We start from the raw sequence: 24,929 nt of genomic DNA, 5'->3' as shown, positions 1-24,929 counted from the left end.
TCTCCCTCAGAGCGGCTGGTGGGTTCAAACCGCCAGCCTTTTGGTTCACAGACAAGCACTTAAGCACTGCGGCACCAGGGCTCCTTTCTCAAGGGTAGGGCTGCTTTTTAGACATCTCTAGAGCCACAGCACAGTACAATATAGTGAAACCTGTGAGAACCTGAACTTGACAGGACTGCCTTGTTTTTCTGGGTCTGACGAGTTTTCCACCTTTGACAGGGTGCAGTCTTAATTGCTCTCCATTAGTGGAAAATATTTGAGTTTTCCTTCTCTGACAGGTTTCCACCTTATCCAGGCTCCGGCTTTTGCAGGTTTTTACCCTACGTACTAAAAATTTTTTTTTTTTTACTAAGTAGAGTAGCATCCCCTGGGTAGATTAAAAAATAATAATAAAACTCAAGAATGATTCTGCACTCCAACTTCTCCTCATATGGTTTGAATTCTTGCTCACTTTCTTCATATTTTTATTTTTTTTAAATTTCTAACACAGAAAATTTCAAACATATTCAAATGCAGACAGAATCACAGACTGCACTCCCATGTACCTATTACCAGATTCAATAATTAACTCGTCCTCATCCCTCTCACAGCAAACCAAAACGCAAACGATAGACGGCACAACACAGGGACGATTTATTCAAGAAAAACTAGGCGGCACTCCAGTCAGAAAAACTCATATGCAAAAACTCCTTGACTGTACATCAAAAAGGTATTTTTAGTTAAAATAAAATATTTTAGTTCTTTGTTTTTTAATGACTGCCTGCTTTAGCTAAGTTTATAAATTAAGCAATTACCTACAGGTCCTGTTCATGAAGACAGTGTTCGTGGATTGTCAACTTTGCAATGATAGGGACATTATCCCATAATATTCTATGTCAAAACTCAATTTATGCTGGTTAAGTGATAAAATATATTTAATAATGAAGGATCAAATTCTCTTCCAGCCTAAACTTCTGTTTGGATTAATGAATCTTATTTAATTCATAATCTCACAGTTTCTTTTGCACTGACATTCTGAATGCTTACGGCTCCAAATTCACAAGTTCTTCTACAAAAGTTTAAACATGGCACTAGTTTTTTTTTTTTTTTTTTTTTTTTACCATCAGACTTAGAATTCAAAGGCCCAGGAATTAGATTAATTGAAGAAAGACAAAGGTCTATTTCTTTACAAAAATGAAAATACTTGACTAGAATAGTAATAAATACCTCTTATTTTGGGTTCATAAGAATTGATTTCAAAAGGAAATCATTTTAAAAAGAGATGTTTTTTAAGAATGACATGATAGAGAAAATTCTTATAAATGTCATCTGTCTCTCCTTCTATGAACCTAGTGAGCCTTGCAGTTCTACAAAGGTCTTGATTGATATTTGTTTTCTTAAGTTGAAACAGTAGGTAGACCTACATTTTTATAGATGTGAACCTTTTCTTTTTTTTTTTTTGGAGTGCCTAGAAAATTAACTTACAAATGTAAATTATGCAATATGAAATTGCCCTTTTTTTTTAAGAAAAGGAATAATTAAGACAGAGGACTAGAGATTTTTATACACAGGTCATAAAACTGAAAGGGAGGAGTTTTAAGTATTTCAGAGATACACACTCAAAAGGATCAGGAGCCTCCTTCAGCAAACAGATGGGACCCAGATCCAACAATTTCAAGTGTGGTCAAACGCTGTGAGCCATACGAGTGTTGGACAATTATGCAAGGTTTGTTTTTGTTTTTTTAAACAAGAAGCTTTGTACACATGTACCATACGAATGTGAAAGGTAACTGTTTTACAAATGTCTAAACTAAAAGGAGATTAGCTGGTTGATCAATCACTAGTAAATTGGATTGTGCCTTTCCTGACACGCCTGCTCTTGGTATGAGAGTTTATTTAACTGCTGGCTGCTGTTCTTAGAAGCTGTTAACATTAAAATTGCATTGATTGAGTCAAAATCAAAGATTCCTCTCCTGTTTACACATTAGGCATGAAGGCTAATTACTTCAGGATTTTAAATACTTTTGATGTGCTAAATACCCCTTAGGACCACATGTACTTTTTAATGGGTTGAGGACAAGCCCTTCAACACATGTGTAATCTAATAACTGAAGAGGAATAGTGGGTTGCCAGGCATGATGATATGACAAATGTCAGCAAGGGAATCATTATGGTAAAAGTCTTGCATTCTCTCTCTAGCCAGAGTTTACAAAGAGCAATAAAAATTCACCATCTATTGCTTTATATTTAATCTGTTTTGCTTCTGGTGGTGTTCTTTAATGAACAATACATAAACTTGTACTAGCAATTGTTGTTGTCGCTGAGTGCAGTCGAGTCACTTCCGACTCATAGTGACCCTACAGGACAGAGTAGAACTGCCCCACAGGGTTTCCAAGGAGAAGCTGATGGATTTGAACTGTCAACCTTGTTAGCAACCTGAACTCTTAACCACCTTGCCACCAGGGCTCTGACATACTAGCAATACCAACATTAATTACGTATACCATTTCCTATATGCCATGCATTGTGCTAAGGACTTTAAGTACATGATGTGATACACATCTTTCATATCACTGTATATACAGTACACTTAGTAGGTACATATATCTCTGGTACACAAACACTGGGGTGCCCATGAAAATATTTGTTGCATGAATGAAAAAACTGAAGAGGAGGAGGGGAAGCAGAAGAATGGTGAGAATGAATGTTATAAATGAATGCATATTATTTAAAGACTCCAGGAATACATTGAATCCATAGTTCAGTCTACTTATTGTCTTGGTCATCTAGTGCTGCTATAACAGAAATGCCACAAGAGGATGGCTTTAACAAAGAGAAGTTTCTTTTCTCACAGTTTAGTAGGCTACAAGTCCAAATTCAGGGCATCAGCGACAGGGAAGCCTTTCTCTCTCTGTTGGCTCTGGAGGAAGGTCCTTGTCATCAATCTTCCCTTGGTCTAGGAGTTTCTCTGCACAGGAGCCCTGGGTCCAAAGGACGCGCTCTGCTCCTGGTGCTGCTTTCTCAGTGGTATGAGGTCCCCATGTCTGTCTGCTCAATTCTCTTTTTTTATATCTCGAAAGAGATTGTCTTAAGACACTATCTAATCTTATAGATTTCATCAATATAACTGCCACTAATTCATCTCATTACATCATAGTGTTAGAATTTACAACGCATAGGAAAATCACATCAGATGATCAAATGGTAGACAATCATACAATACTGGGAATCATGACCTAGCCAAGTTGACTGATATTTTGGCGGGACACAATTCAATCCATGACACATCTCATAAGTAATTAATTTGGTTCATGAAAGGCTAAATGGAAGATGACCACATGCTTTTTGACTACCCCTTACCCTTATGCTTGGCTGATTTAATAGAAGCTAGATCTGAGCTTGTTTCATAAAAAGTGTCTGGTTAGCCATACTAGATCAAAACAGCACAGCAAGCTTTGTGTCTTCCGAGCATGTCAGCTCTGTGTCAGTCTGCATGGGAAGTGGCTCCTTGGAGATGGAAATCATCAACAAGTATTTACTGCACAGTTGTTAAATGTAGGAGTTGTAAAACAAAATCTTTAAACATTGCAGTAAATGGGGCTGAAATTTTAGAAAAAGCAATACATTTAAAATAAAATAGAATATACAAAATATTTAGTGTAAAGAGCACTAGGAATTTTTTAAAGAAAGTCAGGCATTTAAATATTGCTGATTAGAGGGTTTAGTACAATCAAATTAGAAAACAATACTTGACCTCTGTGGAACATCCTGCGATGTTATGTCAGGTTTGGGTTACCCCATAGTTTTCAAAGCAGACTTTCTGGCAGTTGCTGTGACAAAAAGCAGTACAGGTCGTCCTGACTACCTGTTCAAATGACTCCGTTGTAAGTCAGTTCTGACTTAAGTTACTCTTTTTTTTTAAATTTTCATTACTAATGCCTTTTATTATCAGTATCTTTTAAATCTGATCTTATTATTTGTCTTTGGGGGTTGGAAACATTACATGTAAACATCTGTGGGGAAAAAAAACAGTCCTAAGTGTGGTTCATAGTAGCTCGAATACGTCCTCAGTTGGGGACAACCTGTAATTACAGGGAAATCAGCATAGAACAGGAACTAAAGGTGGCAGTGTCCAATCTAATTCCCAGGTTTGAGAAGCTCTGCAGTGCCCACTGACTATAAATATCTATGCAGCTATCTAGAAGGATGAGTAGTTGGAAAATACAGCTTTGGTGTTAGAAAGTACGCTGGAGATGACATGACAGAATTTTGCAAGATCAAGAACTTATTCATTGCAAATACCTTTTTTCAACAACAAAAACATTGACTATACACATGGACCTTGTCCAATGGAATACACAGGAATTAAATCAATTACATCTGTGGAAAGAGACTACAAAAAAGCTCAATATCATCCGTCAGAACAAAGCCAGTGGCCTACTGTGGAACAGACCATCAATTGCTCATAATCAAGTTCACATTAAAGCTAAAGAAAATTAAAACAAGTGCACAAAAGCCAAAGTACTACTTTGAGTATATTCCACCCAAATTTAGAGACCATCTCAAGAATAGATTTGACACACTGAACATTAACGACCAGAGACTAAACCAGTGTGGGATGACATCAAGGAAATCATACAGGAAGAAAGTAAAAGGTCATTAAAAAGACAGGAAAGAAAGTCCAAAATAGATGGCAGATGAGACTGTGAAACTTGTTCTTGAATGCAGAGTAGCTAAACTAAACGGAAGAAATGATGAAGTAAAAGAGCTAAACAGAGGATTTCAAAGGGCGGCTCAAGAAGACAAAATAAAGAACAATTGTCCCTTGGAATCTATCAGGGATTGGTTCCAGGACCCCCTGTGGATACCAAAATCCAAGGATGTTCAAGTCCTTTTTATAAAATGGCATAGTATTTACATATAACCTACACACATCCCCCCGTATACTTTAAATGACCTCTAGATTACTTATAATAACCAGCACAATGTAAATGCTATGTGAACAGTTGTTACACAGAACTGCATCGTTTAGGAAATAATGACAAGATGCAAGCAAACAATGTTTAAACACTGAGTTCTGGAGAAAGACTGAGTATCTGTGACATGGTGGGAGCCTACAGCAGGAGATGCCCACATATCACTTCATTTCTGTGGATTCAGCATAGTGCTTGCTGTGTGGCAAATTCAAGTTTTGCTTTTTGGAACTTTCTTTTTTTTTTCCTGACTATTTTCAACCTGCAGCTAGTTGAATCCATGGATGCAGAACCCATGGATATGGGGGGCTTACTATATTATATGAAATGTGCAAAGAGTAGAAGTTAGAAAACAAAAAGGGAAGAATACACAGTTTTTCTCAAACTGAAAGAACTAACGAAAAAATTCATCTCAAGTTGCAGTATTAAAGGATTCTATGGGTCGCTATGAGTTGGAATCGACTCAATGGCAATGGGTGTTATGGGTAAAATATTGAACAATACAGGAAACATCAAAAGAAGATGGAAGGAATACAGAGTCACTGTAGCAAAAAAAGAACTGGTCAATGTTCAACCACTTCAGCGGGAGCATATGATCAAGAAGTGATGGTACTGAAGTAAGAAATACAAGCTGCACAGAAGGCACTGGTGAAAAACAGGCTCCAGGAACTGACGAAATATCAATTGAGATGTTTCAACAAATGGATTCAATGCTGGAAGCGTTCACTTGTCTATGCCAAGAAATTTGGAAGACATGGATCTGGTCAACGAGCTGGAAGAAATCCATATTTGTGCCCATTTCAAAGAAGGGTAATCCAACAGGATGCAGAAATTATCGAACAATGCCATTAATATCACATGCAAGTAAAATGTTGCTGAAGATAATTCAAACACAGTTGCAACAGTACATCGACAGGGATCTGCCAGAAACTTAACCCAGATTCAGAAAAGAACACGGAAAGAAGGATATCACTGCTTATGTCAGATAGATCTTGACTGAAAGTAGAGAGTTTCAGAAAGACGTTTATTTGTATTTTATTGACTATGCAAAGACATATGACTCTTTGCATTATAACAAATTATGGATAACATTGCAAAGAATGGGAATTCCAAAACACTTAATTGTGTTCATGTGGAACCTGTACATAAACCAGGAGGCTGTTATTCAAACAGAACGAGGGGATGCTGCATGGTTTAAAGTCAGGAAACGTGTGCATCAGGGTTGTATCCTTCCAGCATACTTATTCAATCTCTATGCTGAACAAATAACCCCAAAAAGCTGGACTATATGAAGAAGAACGTGGCATTGGGATTGAAAGAAGACTCATTAACAACCTGTGATATGCAGATGATACAATCTGCTTGCTGAAAATGAAGAGGACTTGAAGCACTTGCTGATGAACATCAAAGACAACAGCCATCAGTATGAATTACACCTCAACATATAGAAAACAAAAAACTCTCACAACTGGGCCAATAAGCAACATGATAAACTGAGAAAAGGCTGAAGTTGTCAAGGATTTCATTTTACTTGGATCCACAATCAATGCCCATGGAATCAGCACTCAAGAAATCAAATGACATATTGCATTGGGCAAATCTGCTGCAAAAGACCTCTTTAAAGTGTTCAAAAGCAAAGCTGTCACTTTGAGGGCTAAGCTGTGCCTGACCCAAGCATAGTATTTTCAATTGCCTTATATGCACGTGAAAGCTGGACAATGAAAAACAAAGAGCAAAGAATTATACATTTGAATTATGGTGTTGGTAAAGAATACTGAATATACCATGGACTGCCAGAAGAACAAACAAATCTGTCTTGGAAGAAGTATAGCCAGAATGCTCCTTAGAAGCGAGGATGGAGAGACTTCATCTCTAGTACTTTGTACATGTTACTAGGAGGCACCAGACCCTGGAGAAGGACTTCATGCTTGGAAAAGTAAAAAACTAAAAAAAAAAAAAAACCTGTTGCTGTCAAGTTGATTCTGACTCATAGGTAAAGTAGAGGGTCAGAGAAAAAGAAGAGCCTCAACGAGATGGACTGCCAGGGTGGCTGCAACAATGTGCTCAAACATACCAACAGTTGTAAGGATGGTGCAGGACTGGGCAATGTTTTGTTCTGTTGTACAGAGTCACTATGAGTCGGAACTGACACGACGGCACCCAACAACGACAACAAGAATGACATAAAATATCGTTTCTGAAAATGCTACTAAGTTGTTATGACATAAATACTTATTTAGTTGCTTGGACCCAGCAAACTAATAAACAGAACAATGACGTATTTCTTTTGCCCTGGGAATGCCGTGAAAAAATTACTGAGACAAGGTGAATGTAATTAATATCACTAAATTGTACATTTAAAAACAGTTAAAATGGCAAAATTTATGTTGTATATATTGTAACACAATAAAATCTAAAAACAAAATTTACTGAAGTCCACGAACCAACAAAGTCAGGGAACCTCTCATATACACTGATTTCAAGGAGTACCCTGATTTCAGAATGATGGAAACATGCATATTGAAACAAGGGAATACTGTAATTATGATCATCCCTGACATAACCTATCACATACATCCGAAGCTGAAGGAACAATATCATTGTGTCATTTTGCAGATGAGGAAAAGGAGATACACAGAAGTTAAGCAACACACCCCAGATCACAGAGCTAGAAGAGCCCTAGAGCCTGAATTCAAACCCAGGTCTGTCTACCCCAAAGTCAGAAATCTTTTCACTCTACCACAACCACCCTCTCTCTCCCTGCCATAGCCAGCGACCAGTAAAGCACATTCTAAATACCACCCAAAAATGTTCAGCAATTATAAAACCTGTTACTATCCGCAGTAGGTTAAAAGGTGGCCTACAAAAACATGCCTACATCCTAATACCCAGAATTTGTAAATGTGACCTTATTTGTGAAAAGGGTCTTTACAAATGTATTAACGATCTTGAGATGAGATCATCCAGGGTTATATGAGTGTGCCCTGAATCCAACAGCAAGTGTCCTTATAAGACAGGACAACAGGAGACACAGAGGATAAGAGAACGCCATGTGAAGACAGAGACAAAGAGTGGAACTATGCAGCCACAAGCCACGGAACACCTGGAACCAGGAGAAGCTGGACGAGGCCAGGAAGTATGCTCCCTTAGAGTCCTGCCAACACCTTGATTTGGACTGCTGGGCTCCAGAGCTGTGAGAGAATAAATTTCTGCAGTTGTAGGTTGTTATGGCAGCCCTAGGAAACTGACACACCATTCTCAGGTCCTGGTCACTAAATGATTACATTTGCTATAAATCACTCAAAAATACGAATTAGCTGAGTAACTGCTTACAGCTATTACAAATCCTAAACCTGAAAACAGTCTTCTACTCAGTATATACCAAAGAGCTGACTCTTTTGAACAATTTTGCCACATCGTTCTCATTTCAAAAAATAATTATTTGAAGAAAAAAAAATTGTAATTAGTAGCCTATTAAAAGATGAGCATTTTTAATCAGAGCTGATATAATACAACAACCGATGCTACAAGTTAAAGGCTAGAAAGAGATCTAAAATGAATTTCAGAACAATCATCCTAAAGGAGATACAATGTTATCTCAAAGGTAATGATGACTTATGAAAACCAGTGTCATTATACAGTAGTCATGGCATTTGAAAGAGCAAACTTTGGGATAAAATAGATTCTTACTGTAAACAAACAAATGGAAAAACAACCTGAAAATAAACAACCAAGGTGGGGCCAAGATGGCTAAATAGTCAGATGCTTTGTGTCATTCCTCTTACAACAAAGACTCAAAAAACAAGTGAATCAGCTATATATGACAATCTAGGAACCCTAATCATCAAAGACAAAGCCAAAAAACAGGACTGAGTGACAGGTGGAAGGAGAGACAACTCAAAAACAACAGAAACAGGGAATTACAGATCATGGGATCACTGGTGCCCTGCTAGCTGAATCTGCACAGTACACACAGGTTGAGGCAAGCAGCAACATCTCAAGCCAACACCCACCTCATCTGGTGCAGCAAAGCAGCAGCGAATCTGTATGCACCTCCAGAACCAAACAGCAGTTAAGTGTAAGCTCCCCAACCACTAGGAACACACCATAACGCTTCCCCCCACCAGATCTCCATGGCCTAGGAGCACTCCCTTTTCCTCATCCATCCTCCTCCCCACTCCGACACCAGTCCCAAGGTATTCAACAACATCACGTCCCTTAAGCCAAAACTCATGACTGGGTCCAGAGGAACCTGTTCCCTTGCCCTGTCACTGGCGCAGGCGGTCCATGGGCTTGTAGCGCCCTTCACCCCCGCCCCAGTTCCTTGCGGGCTGACCTGATCACTGTATGCCCTCACTAGCACAAAACAAGCAAAGCATCCACTCGAAGCCCATTTTCACCTGCAGCAGCCAAATGGGACCCTCGGACTCGTGACATTCATCATTCAACACTGCCCTGCCCCACTCACCCACCCCCGTTGTGGTAGTACCACCCACTCCATCTAGCTACCCATGACAGGGGCCTGAGAATTAGTGGTTCCTCCCAGTCACTCCAGCCAATGGCACTGGATGCCCAAGGAGAGGACCAGCTGCTCTACCCCCCCTCTACTACATGCTCTAGTGGACAGGTGCACTAACACCCCCCCTCCACTACGTGCTCTAGTGGACAGGTGCACTAACCCCCCCCCCCCACTACGTGCTGTAGCGGACAGGCACATGTCCTCCATTAGGGCACCTGGGGATAGCTGACAGCCCCCATCTCACCCCCCATATTACTCCCCACTGTAGCAGAGAACTGTGCCTGCTCAGAACATCCCCACACAGCCCTGCCCACCCAGGTCTGGGGGTGAGAGTCTCCATACCACACACTCAGTGACCGATGACCCAGGCACCTTCACCCTGACAAACTGGTAAGCAGTGGAGGGGGAACACACCTGGCACCCTTGTCAAGGTGGCCAGCAGGGCAGATTCATCATCTCAACAAAAATTTTTGCCTACATCTTCAGCACCCCTGCAAGAACAGTAAACAGCCTCCTGGGCTCACACATCTAGTAGTTGCCCTCAACACCTGGAGGCAGCAGGTGAGAGCTTTAGTGATGCCAATGACCAGAGTAGCACACACACTCAGCTTTCCTGGACATATCAAAACAAAACAAAAATACAGGACCCAGTAAACAAAAATACAGTACATAAATAAGTATAGTAACTTACTGATGCCTCAGAAACAACAGTCAATAACCAATCACATAAAGAAGCAGGATAAGATAGCTCCAGCAGGTGACCAAAATAAAGAACCAGAAAACCTCCCAGAGGAAGATAAAGCAATGAAACTACCTGATGAAGAATTCAAAACACTAATATACAGAGCTCTCCTAGAGTGGAAACCCTGCTGGTGTAGTGGTTAAGTGCTACAGGCTGCTAACCAAAAGGTCAGCAGTTCAAATCCACGAGGCACTCCTTGGAAACCCTATGGGGCAGCTCTGCTCTGTCCTATAGGGTTGCTATGAGTCGAAATCGACTTGATGGCAACGGGTTTGGTTTTTTTGATTTCCAAGAGATCAAGAAGGAGATCAGGCAAAACACAGACCAAACCAAAGAACACACAAGCAAAGCAATAGAAGAATTCAAGAAAACAATTCAAGAACAAAATGATAGAATAAGCAGGCTACTAAAAACTATAGAGTAACAGCAACAAGAAATTAAAAAGACTAAAATAAAATTTCAGAATTAGACAATTCAATAGAAGGTCATAGGAGGAGAATTGAGACAATGGAAGTCACGATTAGTGAAAATGAAGATAAATCCTTTGACACCAATTTGATGGAGGAAAAATCAGAAAAAAGAATGGAAAAAAAATGAAATAAGCCTAAGAATTATGTTGGGTACTGTCAAGGTACTATGAGTGATTGAAGTTCCAGAGCAGAGGGGGATAACAGAAAACACAGAGAGAATTGTTGAAGATTTGCTGGCAGAAAATGTCCCTAATATCATGAAAGATGAGAATATATTCATCCATGAGGCTCAATGAACACTGTACAAGTAGACCCTAAAAGAAAGCCACCAAGACATACCACAGTCAAACTTGCCAAAGACAAAGCCACTAGGGACAAACAAAAAAGTTACCTACAAAGGAGCATCAATAAGACTAAACTCTGACTACTCAATAGAAACCATGCAGGCAAGAAGGCAATGGGATGACATACATAGCACCTTGAAGGAAAAAAAAAAATTGCCAGACAAGGATTATATACCCAGCAATATTGTTTGCCAAAAACAATGGTGAAATTAGGTCATTTCCAGAAACACAGAAATTAAGAGAATTTGAAAAAAACTAGGCCAAAATTACAAAAAGTATTAATGGGAGCCCTCCGGTTAAAGAACCAAAAACATCAGACAACAATTCAAGACTAGGACACAGAACAGATCATCCTGATACCAACCCAGATACAGTGTTCACAAAAATAAACAAAGTTAAAAGACTAAATATAGAGAACCAGAGACGTTAATATATAAATGACAACAATATCAAAACAAAAAAGAAGGAAAAAATAGTGTAGTCTTAGCACTTCCATAAGAAGAGGAAGTCAAGGCAATATCAAGAAATAAAAACTGGTTTAAACTTAGAAAAATAAAGGTAAATTTCAAGGTAACAACAAAGGAAGCTAACAAACCTACCCAGCAAAATTAAAAAAAAGAAAAACATACTCAGCAAACACAAAATCAACAATAATGAAAGAGAAGAAAATAAAATATATAAAGAGAACTCAGCACAGAAAATTAAGTGGAAGAAACCATCAACACCAAAAAAAAATCAAAATGGCAGCAGTAAACTTATACATATAAATAATTACAAGGAGCCCTGGTGATGAAGTGTTGAAAGCAATCAACTGCTAACCGAAAGGCTGGTGGTTTGAGACCACCAGCGGCTCCATGGGAGGAAGACGTGGCAGTCAGTTTCTGTAGAGATTTACAGCTTTGGAAATGGTATGGGTCACTATGAGTCTGAATTCACTCGATGGCAGTGGGTTTGGTATCAATAATTACACTGAATGGTAGAAGGCTTAAATGCACCAGTAAAGAGACAGAGACTGGCAAAATGAATTTAAAAAAAAAAATCCATCTGTATGCTGTCTATGACACACACCTTAGACACAAAGACATAAACAAACTAAAACTCAAAAGATGGAGAAAACTATACATAGCCAACATTACCCAAAAAAGAGTGGGAGTGGCAATATTAATCTCTGATAAAATAGATTTAAAACAAAATCCACTATAAAGTATAAGGGTACTATTTAATGTTTAAAGGGTCAATACACCAGAAGGACATAACCATAATAAAAAATACACACCCAATTATAGGGCTCCAAAATACATAAAGCAAACTCTAACAGCATAGAAAAGAGAAATAGCTCCAAAATAATAGTAGGAGACTTCAACATACCACTTTCGGTGAAGGACGGAACATCTAGAAAGAAAGTCATTAAAGATAAAGAAGACCTAAATGCCACAATCAACCAACTGAACCTCAAAGACATATAAAAAACATTTCACCCAACGACAGCAAAGTATACATTCTTTTCCAACACACATGGAACATTCTCCAGAACAGACCACATTTTAGGTCACAAAGAAAATCTTAACAAAATCCAAAACATCAAAATAATACAAAACATCTTGTTTGATCATAATGCCACAAAAGTAGAAATCAGTAACAGAAACAGCAAGGGAAAAAAATCAAATACATGGAAACAGCAACACTTTGCTTAAAAACTAGTGGGTAATAGAAGAAATCGAGGATGGAATAAACAAATTCATAGAATCAAATGAGAATGAAAACACATCTTGCCAAAATCTTTGGGACACAGCAAAAGGAATACTTAGAGGTCAAATTATAGCAATAGATGAACACACACACACACACACACACACACACACGCAGAAGGACCAAATCAAAACATTAACCCTACAACTCAAACAAATAGAAAGAGAGCAACAAAAGAAGCCCTCAGGCTCCAGAAAAAAGGAAATAATAAAGATTAGGGCAATAATAAATGATATAACCTAAAAAACAAAATTAGAGAATAGAAAAACTATCAAAGGAATCAACAAGACCAAAATTTGGCTTTTTGAAAAGATCAACAAACCATTGGCCAAACGGACAAAAGAAAAACAGGAGAGGAAGTAAATAACAAGAAAAAGAAATGAGATGGGTGATATCACAACAGATGCAACCGAAAAAAAATGATTGTAAGAGAATACTCCAACAAAAAATGTACTCCAACAAATTTGAAAACCTAAAGTTAATGGACAAATTTCTAGAAACAAAAAACCTACCTAAACTAACACAGACTGAAGTAGAGAAACTAAGCAGACCCGTAACAAAACAAGAGATTAAAGAGGTAATTTAAAATACTCCCACAAAAAAAAAAAAAAAAGAGCCCTGGCCCAGAGGGCTTCACCGGAGAATTCTACCGAACTTTTGGAGAAGAGCTAACACCAGTACTACTCAAACTATTTCAGGGCACAGAAAACAAAGGAATACTCCCAAACTCATACTATGAAGCCAGCATAACTCTGATACCAAAGTCAGGCAAAGACACCACAAAAAAAAAAAGAAAACTACGCATCAATACCCCTCATTAATGTAGACAAAAATTGCCAACAAAATTCTACTAATAGAATTCAACAGCACATCAAAAAAATAAGACATCACAACCAAGTGGGATTCATACCAGGTTTGCAAAGATGGTTCAACATTAGAAAATCAATGTAATCCACGATACAAATAAAAGAACCACATAATCTTATGAATCAACACAGAAAAGGCATCTGAAAAATCCAACACCCATTCCTGGTTAAAACTCTCAGAAAAATAGGAAAAGAAGGGAAATTCCTCAACATAATAAAGGGCATTTATACAAAACCAACAGACAACAGCATTATAAAGGGAGAGAGACTGAAAGCATTCTCCTTGAGAACAGGAACCAGACATGGATGCCCTTTATCACCATTCTTATTCAACATTGTGCTGGAAGTCCTAGCTAGAGCAATAAAGTAAGAAAAAGAAACAAAATTGGTAAAGAAGAGGTAAAACTATCTTTCTTTGCAGATGACATGATCTTATATACATAAAACCCCTACAAATCCCCAAGAAAGCTACTGAAACTAATAGAAAATTTCAGCAATGTAACAGGGTATAAGATTAACATATAAAAATCAGTTGGAACTCTCTACACCAAGAAGACAAAATACGTGGGAATAAATCTAACCAGAGATGTAAAAGACCTAAACCCAGAAAAACCCAGTGCCATCACAAAGAAAACTACAAAACACTACTGCAAGAAATCAAGAGACCTACGTAAGTGGAAAAACTTACGATGCCTATGGATAGAAAGACTCAACATGGCGAAAATGTCAATTCTACCCAAATTCCAACAGCATTCTTTTACGAGATAGAGAAAAAAATCACCAACTTTATATGGAAAGGGAAGAGGCCCCAGATAAGTAAAGCATTATTGAAGAAGAACAAAGTGGGAGGCCTCATGTTTGTCTAAATATAAAATCTAAAACGACAAAGATCATGGAAAAAAAAATTAGGGACAAAGTTAAGGGCCCTAATACATGGCACAAATACTATAAAAACCATAACTAACAATGAACAAACACCAAAAGAGAAACTAGATCGCTGGGAGCTCCTAAAAATTAAACACTTATGCTCATCAGAAGACTTCTCCAAAAGAGTAAAAAGAGAACCTACAGAAAAAATTTTTCACTACGACATGTTCAGCTAAGAGTCTAGTCTCTAAAATCTACAAGATACTGCAACACCTCAACAACAAAAAGACAAATAATCCGGAGGCAAAGCCAACATGGCACTATAGCCAGAAGCACCATGCCACCCCTCTGCAGCACAGAATTGAAAAACTAAGTAAAACACTTACAAACATCAGTCCTGGAACCCTGCACTTCACATGAAGGAATAATGAACACGATCAAGCACTGAATGGAATAAGAAACTGACCAAAACCAAACCTGTTGCTGTCAATTCCGACTCATAGCGACCCTAGAAGACAGAGTAGAACTGCTACATAGGATTTCCAAAGAGTGCCTGGTGGATTCAAACTGCCAAACTTGTGGTTATCAGCCATAGCTCTTACGCCACGAAGAAACTGACAGAGAACAAAGAGGAGAGCTTCAGTGTGAAGGTCCCATATCAGCTAATGTGCTGGATTCGCCATCTTGGGCTACAGCCACCAAGAATGCAAACAAGGAGTACAGGAAGGCAACTTTACGGAGCTCCCAACAGGAGACAGAGCATCCGGTAACCAGGGATACATGCTTTTCCACCCTCCTCCACCTTTCTTGCCTCTATGCAGGCTCTGCCACTTTCCAACGGTCCATGATTGCATATGGCCAGAGAGAAACCAGCTCACTGTCACTCGGATTTGCCATCTTGGATTTCAGCCACCAAGGACTGCAGACAGGGAGTATGGGAGAACAACTCCACTGAGCTTCCAGCAGGGGACAGAAACCTGGTAACCAGGGATACATGCTTTCCCACCCCCCACCCCCGACCCTTCTTTCCTCTAGGCGGCCTCTGCTGCTTTCCAGAGGGCCACGGTTGCTCAGCCAGAGAGACATCAGCCCACTGCCACCAGGTGCTGCCCAGCCCCCTTCAGTGCCATTTTTTTTTTTTTGTATTTTTGTTTTGATTTTTTTTTAACTTTTTTTTTTGTTGCTGTTGCTTCTCTCTCTCTCCCTTTCTTCTTTCCCTCTCTCCCGCTGTCAGCCCCCTGTGCCATCCCCTCACCTTCTTGACAGGCTGTGATATTTTGGTTTGTTTGCCTTGTTCTCTTCTTGTGTGTGTGTCTTTTGATATTCTTTTCTTCACTTCTTTTGTTGTTTCTCTCTCTCTCCCTTCCTTTTTTTCCTTTTTCCTATACAGCTACCCTGTGTGCCACCTGCTCTCCTTCTTGAGAGACTGTGACTCTTTTGGTTTGTTTGCTTTGTTCTATTTTTGGGGGGAGGGGGAATAAGGGGATCTGTTTACCTGTTTTCTGATTTTTTTTTTTTTTTACTTCTTTTGTTGCTTCTCTCTCTCTCCTTTCCTTCCTTTTCTTCTCCTGACCACCTATCCCTGTGCACCACCCCCACCCCATCTGGAGGGGCTGTGCTGTACAGCTCAGTTGCAGAGTCACTGTGCCTGGTCTCCCCAGGTATGCACTGCCATCACTGCCCGACTTCCTCAGCATCACTTATTTACTTATTGTTTGTTTGGTTTGTTTCTTCTCTCTCTCCCTTCCTTCCTTTCCTTTCTCCCATCCACCCAGCACTGTGTGCATCCCCCCCTCTTCTTGGTGGGCTTGGTCCATTTGGCTGGAGAGCTTCTGGCACAATGCCTCCCCAGGTCTGCACCACAACCACAGGCCAGCTCCCTCAGCACCATATTTTTTTAATTTCTCTTTGTCTTTCTCCTCCTCCTTTTCTTTCTACCTTCCACCTAGACCTTGAGCTGCCTCTGCCCCTTCCTGACTGGCTGTGCCACACCACCTGACAAGTGAGACTTCAGCTTGCTGCCACCCCAATTACACCCCACTTCAATGGCGGCTGCCCCACTACCATATATCTTGTGTTTTTTTTTTAATTATTTTTTATTTGTTTGATTTGTTTCTTCTCTCTTTCCGTATTTCTTTTCTCCCGCCCACCTTACCCAGTGTGCCACCTAAGCTCCTTCTTGATAGGTAGAGCCACAGAGCTCAGTTAGAGAGCCAGCAGCATATGGCCTCACTAGGCCTGACTGCTCCCATGGCCGAATCCTACCACACTGCCACTTTATTTACTTTTTTTCTTTTCCTTTTTTTAATTTTTATTACTTCTTTTTTGTGCTTTAGTTTCTCTCTCTTCTTTCTCCAACCGACTTACTTCTGCACATCACGTTCTCTCCTTTCCTTCCTACCTATCCGCATCACACACCAAATCCACACCCCTAAGCAGAACCAACACAGTTCTCTGGACTCTGCCCTGTGCCGCCCCACAACCCCACCCTGTCACCCTCAGTTCATGCCTCAAACTGCCCACCCCCGCCCCTTCAACCCCACTGGGCCCGCCCTGCTGCACCATAGCTGATTGGCCCTACCCACCTGGACAAGGTGATGAGAAGTATCGTGCCCACAGGGAAGCAAGCAACAAAACACATGCAGCCTGCCTGCCCAGACATAACCGGACAAAACAAAGAAATCTACACTCAATAAACGAAGAAAATAATTCCTGACTGTCCCAGAGACAGCAGATGATATCAAAACATATTGGGGGAAAAAAAAAAGAACCAGGAGAGAATGGCTCCAGAAAGCAACCAAAATAAAATACCAGATGACCTTATGCTAGAAGAAAAGGCACTGGAACTATCTGATACGGAACACAAAACTCTAATATTCAGGGTTCTTCATGAGATGAAGGAAAATGCACACAAAAATAAGGAAAAAACAGACAAAATCATGGAAAAGACAGGCAAAACCATGGAAAAGACAGACAAAACAATGGAAGAATTCAGAAAAATAATACAGGAGCAAAATGTTAAAATAAACAGCTAGATATCAGGATACAAACAAAAGCAAAAATTTGCATGTGATTGGAGTTCCAAACCAGGGGAAGAAAATGGAAAACATAGATAAGACCACTGAAGATTTGCTGAGAAAAAATTCTCTAATATCATGAAAGACGAAAAGTCAACCATCCAAGAAGTTCAACAAACCACATATAGGACAGACCCCAAAAGAGAAATGCCAAGACATAACAATCACACTTGCTAAAATGAAAGACAAAGAAAGAATTCTGAAAGCAGCTTGGGAAAAATGACAAGTCACTTACAAAGGGGAAACAATAAGACTAAGCTCTGAACAGAAAGGGCCACATGAACCAGAGACTACATCATCCTGAGACCAGAAGAACTAGTCGGTGCCCGGCTACAACCGATGACTGCCCTGACAGGGAACACGACAGAGAACCCCTGAGGGAGCAGGAGAGCAGTGGGATGCAGACCCCAAATTCTCATAGGAAGATCAGACTTAATGGTCTGACTGAGACTAGAAGGACCCTGGTCATGATGGCCCCCAGACCTTCTGTTGCCCCAGGACAGGAACCGTTCCCAAAGCCAACTCTTCAGACAGGGATTGGACTGGACAATGGGTTGGAGAGGGATGTTGGTGAGGAGTGAGCTTCTTGGATCAGGTGGACACTTGAGGCTATGTTGGCATCTCCTGCCTGGAGGGGAGATGAAAGGGTGGAGGGGGTTAGAAGTTGGTGAAATGGACACAAAAAGAGAGAGTGGAGGGAGAGAGCGGGCTGTCTCATTAGGGGGACATAATTGGGAGTGTGTAGCAAGGTGTATATGGGTTTTTGTGTGAGAGACTGACTTGATTTATAAACTTTCACTTAAAACACAATAAAAATTATATTAAAAAAAAAAGACTAAGCTCTGATTACTCAGCAGAAACCATGCAGGCAAGAAGGCAATGGGATGACATGCATAAAATCTTGAAAGAAAAAAGCTGCCAACCAAGAACAATATATCCTGCAAAACTCAAATATAATGCTCAAATATGATGGCAAATTAGGACATTTCCAGATAAACAGAAATTAAGTGAATATATAAAAATCAAACCTACAAGAATTGATAAAGGGAGTCCCTCAATTAGAGAACCAACAACATCGGTCATACAACAACCTGAATCCAGCACATAAGACAGCATCAGCCAGATACAAACCTAGATAACAAACTCTCAATAACAAAACAAAACTAAAAATTTACAGTAGGGAACCAGAGACATCAATCTGTAAATGATAACGTCAGAACAATTTAAAAGAGGGAATAAACAGTGTAAGCATAGAACTTTCAAATAAAGTGGAAGTCAAGGTGTTATCAAATAATAAAATACTGGTTTTTTTATACTTAGGAAGATAGGAGTAAATTTCAAGGTAACCACAAAGAAAGTTAACAAACCTAGTCATTAAACTAAAGAAAAACAAAGTCTCAGGAAACACAAAATCTACAAAAACAAAAGAAATGACAAGAAATTCCACCAAAAAAAGGAACTCAACACAGGAGAGTAAGAGGAACAAAGAAAATGCCAGAACCACAAAAAAAGTACTATAAAATCTCAACAATAAACTTGCATCTATCGATAATCACACTGGACATAAATGGCTTAAATGCACCCATAAAGACAGAGGAAGTGAGAGAATGGATTAAAAAAACAGGCTCTATCAATATGCTGTCTACAATAGACACACCTTAGAAACAAAGAAAAATATACTAAAAATCAAAGTATGAAAAAAATACACCAAGGAAACGACAACCAAAAAAGAGTAGGAGTGACAATTCTAATCTCATATAAAACAGACTTTAAAACAAAACAAAACAAAAAACCCACCATAAAAGACAATGAAGGATATTATATAAGGTTTTAAGGGACAATCTACCATGATGACATAACCATAATAAACATCTAAACACCCAATGGCAGGGCTCCAAGATACATAAAACAAACCCTAACAGCACTGAAAAGAAAACTTGACAGTTCCACAATAATAGTAGGAGACTTCAATGCACCACTCTCAGTAAAGGACAGAACATCTAGAAAGAAACTCAAAAAAGATAAAGATCTAAAGGCCACAATCAACCATCTTAACCTCAAAGACATATATAAAACATTCCACCCAACAGCAGCAAAGTACACATTCTTTTCCAAAACACATGGAACACTCTCCAGAATAGACCACATCTTAAGCCCCAAAGCAACCCTCAACAAAACCCAAAACACTGAGATAATACAAAGCATCTTCTCTGATCACAACGCCATCAAAGTAGAAATTAACAACAGAAAGAGCAAGGAAAAAAAAGTCAAATACATGGAAACTGAATAACACCTTGCTTTAAAAAAAAAAATGGATTATAGAAGAAATCAAAGATGGAATAAAAAATTTCCTAGAATCAAACGAGAAAGAAAACACATCATTCCAAAACCTCTGGGGCACAACAAAGGCAGTGCTCAGAGGTCAATTTATACCATTAGATGCACAGATAAAAAAAAGAAGGGACAAAATCAAAACATTAGCTATACAACTTGAACAAATAGAAAGAGAACAGAAAAAGAGGTCCACAGACAAGAAAAGAAATAATAAAGATGAGAGGAGAAATAAATGAAATAGAGAACAGAAAAACAATACAGAAAATCAACAAAACCAAAAGTTGGTTCTTTGAAAGGATCAACAAAATCAACAAACCACTGACCAAACTGACAACAGAAAAACAAGAGAGGATGCAAATAACTCAAATAAGAAACAAAATGGGGGACATCACAACAGACCCAATAGAAAAAAAAGGAACATAACAGAGTACTTCGACAAACTATACTCCAACAAATTTGAAGAACTAGAGGAAATAGACAAATTTCTAGAAACGGTGACTTCATAAACTAAAACAAAGGTCAAAAATCTGAGCAGACCGATAGCAAGAGAAGAGACTGAAAAGATTAAAACAAAAAAAACTCTCAATAACAACAAAAAGCTCTGGCCCAGGTTGCTTCACTGGAGAAATCCACCAAACATTCAGAGAAAAGTTTGCACCAGTACTACTCAAACTCTTTCAGAACACAGAAAAGGAAAGAAGACTTCCGAATTCATCTGAAGCCAGCATAAACCTGATACCAAAACTAGGCAAAGACACCACACACACACACACACACACACACACACATACAAAATTACAGACCAATATCTTTCATGAATATAAAGGCAAAAATTCTCAACAAAATTCTAGCCAATAGAATTCGGCATCATATGAAAAAATACACCATGACCAAGTGGAACTCATACTAGGTAAGAAAGAATGGTTCAACATTAGAAAATCAATCAAGGGAATTCGCCATATAAATAAAAGAGCCACGTGATCATCTCAATTGACGCAGAAAAATCATTCAATAAAGTCCAACACCCATTCCCAATAAAAACTCTCAATATAAAAGGTATAGAAGGGAAATTCCTTAACATAATAAAGGGCACCTACACAAAACCAACAGTCAACATCACTCTTAAGGGAGAGAGTCTGAAAACATCCCCCCTGAGAACTGGAAGAAGATGCCCTTTATCAACACCCCTATTTAACATTGTGCTGGAAGTCCTAGCTAGTGCAATAAGGCAAGAAAAAGAAACAAAGAGCATTCAAATTGGTAATGAAAAAGTAAAACTACTCCTATTTGCGGATGATATACTATACATACAGAACCCAAAGGACTCCACAAGAAAACTACTGGAATAGAAAGATTTGATGGAGTAGCAGAATACAAGATAAACATACAAAAATTAGTTAGATTCCTTATACCAATAAACAGAAGTACAAAAAGGAAATTAGGAAAGCAACACCATTTATAATAGCACCAAAAAAATTAAAATACTTAGGAATAAATCTTATCAGGGACATAAAAGACCAATACAAAGAAAACTACTAAACACTACCACAAGAAACCAAATGAGACCTACATACACATAAAGGGAAGAATAAACCCTCATGAACAGGTAGACTAAACACTGTGAAAACGTCAATTCTACCCAAAGCAATCTACAAATACTATGCAATTCCAATACAAATACCAACAGCATTCTTTAATAAGATGTAAAAACTAATCATTAACTTTATATGGAAAGGAAAGAAGCCCTGGATAAGTAAAGCACTATTGAAGAAAAAGAAAAAAGTAGGAGGACCAGCACTACCTGACCTCAGAACCTACTATACAGCTACGGTAGTCAAAACAGCCTGGTACTGGTACAACAACAGAGACATTGACAAATGGGACAGAATCGTGAACCCAGATGTAAATCTATCCACCTATAGTCACCTGATCTTCCACAAAGGCCCAAAGTTCCATCAAATGGACTTTTTAATAAATGGTGCTGTCAAAACTGGATGTCCATCTGTAAAAAAATGAAACAGGGCCCATACCTCATACCATACACAAAAACTAATTAAAAATGGATCAAAGACCTACATATAAAACCAAAAACTATCCAAAAACTATATACAGATCAGAGAAGGAAAAACAGGGTCAAGACTAGGGGCCCCAATACACGGCATAAATGGCATACAAACCATAACTAACAATACAAAAATACCAGAAGATAAGCTAGATAATCAGAATCTTCTAAAAATTAAACATTTATGCTCATGAAAAGATTTCGCCAAAAGAGTAAAAAGAGAACCTACAGATAGGGAAAAAAATTTTGGCTATGACAAATCCAACAAAGGGCTAATCTCTGAAATCTACAGGAAAATCTAACACTTCTACAACAAAAAGACAAATAACCCACTTAAAAAATGGGCAAAGGGCAAGAACAGACACTTCACCAAAGAAGATATTCAGGCAGCTACCAGACACATGAGGAAATGTTCCAGGTCACTAGCCATTAGAGAAATGTAACCAAAACTACAATGAGATACCATCTTATCCCAACATTACTGGCAGAAATAAAAAAAAAGACAAAATAAACGTTGGGGAGGTTGCAGAGAGCTTGGAACTCTTATGCACTGCTGGCAGAAATGCAAAATGGTACAACTGTTTTGAAAAACAATATGGCGTTTCCTTTAAAAGCTACGAATAGAAATAGCATACGATCCAGGAATCCCACTCCTAGGAATGTATCCTAGAGAAATAAGAGCCACCACACGAATAGACATACGCACATCCATGTTCACTGCAGCGTTATTCGCAAGAGCAACATAATTCACACTCATCAACAGATGAATGGATAAAGAAACTGGTACATACACACAATGGAATATACACAACGGTAAAGAACAATGATGAATTTGCGCAACACCTCACAACATGGATGAATCTGGAGGACCTTATGCTCAGTGTAATCAGTCAATCACAAAAGGACAAATACTGTAGGAGACCACTATTATAAAACTCATAGAAAGGTTTACACGCAGAAAGAAACAGTCTTTAATGGTTACTAGGGAGAGGAGGGGTGGGGAGGGAAAAACACTAATTAGACAATAGATAGATGCTAACTTTGGTGAAGAGTAAGACAGTACACAGTTCTGAGGAAGTCGGCACAACTTGACCAAGGCAAACTCAGGGAAGCTTCATAGACACATCCAAACTTCATTAGATACCAAATTATTGGGCTAAGGGCTGGGAACCATGGTCTCGGGGGCATCTAGCTCAACTGGCATAACACAGCTTATAAAGAAAATGTTCTACATCCTACTTTGGTGAGTAATGTCTGGGGTCTTAAAAGCTTGTGAGCAGCTATCTAAGATACGTCTACCGGCCCCACCTCATCTGGAACAAGAGTGAAGAAAACCAAAGACAGAGAGTGCGGAACTGTACTTCAACACAGACTGTGGCTACCTAGAGGGCCTGGTGCAAGGGTGCAAAGCCAGCCTCCTGACATCACAGGACTACATCAACTTGTTCCAGTGTGAGAATTTAGAAGATCTGAAAATTCATCTCCAGACCACTGATTATGGCAACTTTTTGGCCGATCCAACAGGTCCTCTTACTGTTTCTATCACTGATACCTCATCTTGAGGAAAAAGCTATGCAGAGAATCTGAATATTTCCGGAATCATTGCCTGGAGCCCCTCAGCACATTTTCCACCTATGTGACGTGCAGTTACATGATAGACAGTGTGATCCTACTGATGAATAATGTGCTGCCAAAAAACCTGTAAAGGACATTCTGGCTAAGTGCTACCCATTGGGCTGTTTCCTGGAAATGGAAGCAGTCAGCCTGGCAGAAACAGCTTCAGATCTCATAATCCCCTTTTGGTTGAAACACCATTAGCTCCATTCTTTCAAGACTGCATGTCTGAAAATATTCTAGATGAACTGAATATTGAATTTCTGTGCAATAAACAGTACAAGTCTTATCTTGAAGCATCCTGTAAGTTCTGTAATAATCATGGTGATGTCACAGCAGAAATTATAAGCCCCATTTTTGAGTTTGAGGCCAACAGATGTGCTTTTCTCGTCACTCTTAACTCCTTTGGCACTGAACTGACCAAGGATGACCGACCAGGAGTCCCTTTATCCAACCTGTGGCAAGCGGTGTCCTGAGGGCCTTCACCTGTTGGCCCAAGCAGAAGACTCTGAACGGATGAAGAGAGTAGTGGATCATTTCACAGTTTACAAGCCTTTGTTGGATGCTGTAGGTGATAACAATGGGGGAAAGACATTGGAGGGCATTTTTTGAGCATGCGGTACAAACGAATGTGCTGGCATTCACCAGGCAATTCCACTATGGTGTATTTTATGCATACATAAAGCTAAGGGAACGAGAAATGAGAAATATTGTATAGATAGAAGAATGCATTTCCCAAAGACACTGAATTAAAATTATCAGTTACATTCCAATTTTATAACCCAAGGGAGGGCCTCAAATGCAGAAAATCACAAATGTTAAAAGGAAGTTATAGAGGAAAGTAAAAGAAATCTGTTACATTATCTAGGATACATAAAAGTAAGTCATGCTGTACCTTCCATAAACCGCAGAATCACGGGAAATAAAATAAATCAACCCAGAAATAAAGCATTTCTTTTTCTTCCAGCAAAAAAAAAAAAAAGAAGAGAAAACCAAAGACGCAAGGGAAAGATTAGTCCAAAGGACTACTGGACCACAAGTACCACAGCCTCCACCAGGCTGAGTCTACCATAACCAGACGGTACCTGGCTACTGCCACCGACTGCTCTCACAGGGATCACAATAGAGGGTCCTGCACAGAGCTGGAGGAAAATGTAGAACAAAATTCTAATGCAAAAAAAGACCAGACTTACTGGTCTGAAAGAGACTGGAGAAACCCCAAGAGTATGGCCCCTGGACACCCTTTTAGCTCAGGAATGAAGTCACTCCTGATGTTCACCCTTCATCCAAAAAATCAGACAGGCGCATAAAACAAAACAGACTAAATGGGCAT

At 39.1% G+C, this 24,929-nt stretch overlaps 1 pseudogene; it reads left to right on the top strand.

Moving 5' to 3' along the window:
* LOC126064659 (V-type proton ATPase subunit d 2-like) overlaps positions 1-24,377 on the top strand; it is a 31,514-nt pseudogene extending 7,137 nt beyond the window's left edge.
* The last annotated feature ends 552 nt before the right edge of the window (positions 24,378-24,929 follow it).

The sequence above is a fragment of the Elephas maximus genome, chromosome 21 (genome assembly GCF_024166365.1).
Source record: "Elephas maximus indicus isolate mEleMax1 chromosome 21, mEleMax1 primary haplotype, whole genome shotgun sequence".
Lineage (NCBI taxonomy): Eukaryota > Metazoa > Chordata > Mammalia > Proboscidea > Elephantidae > Elephas > Elephas maximus.
Note: the sequence above shows the minus strand (reverse complement) of the source record. Positions and strands in the feature narration are given on the sequence as shown.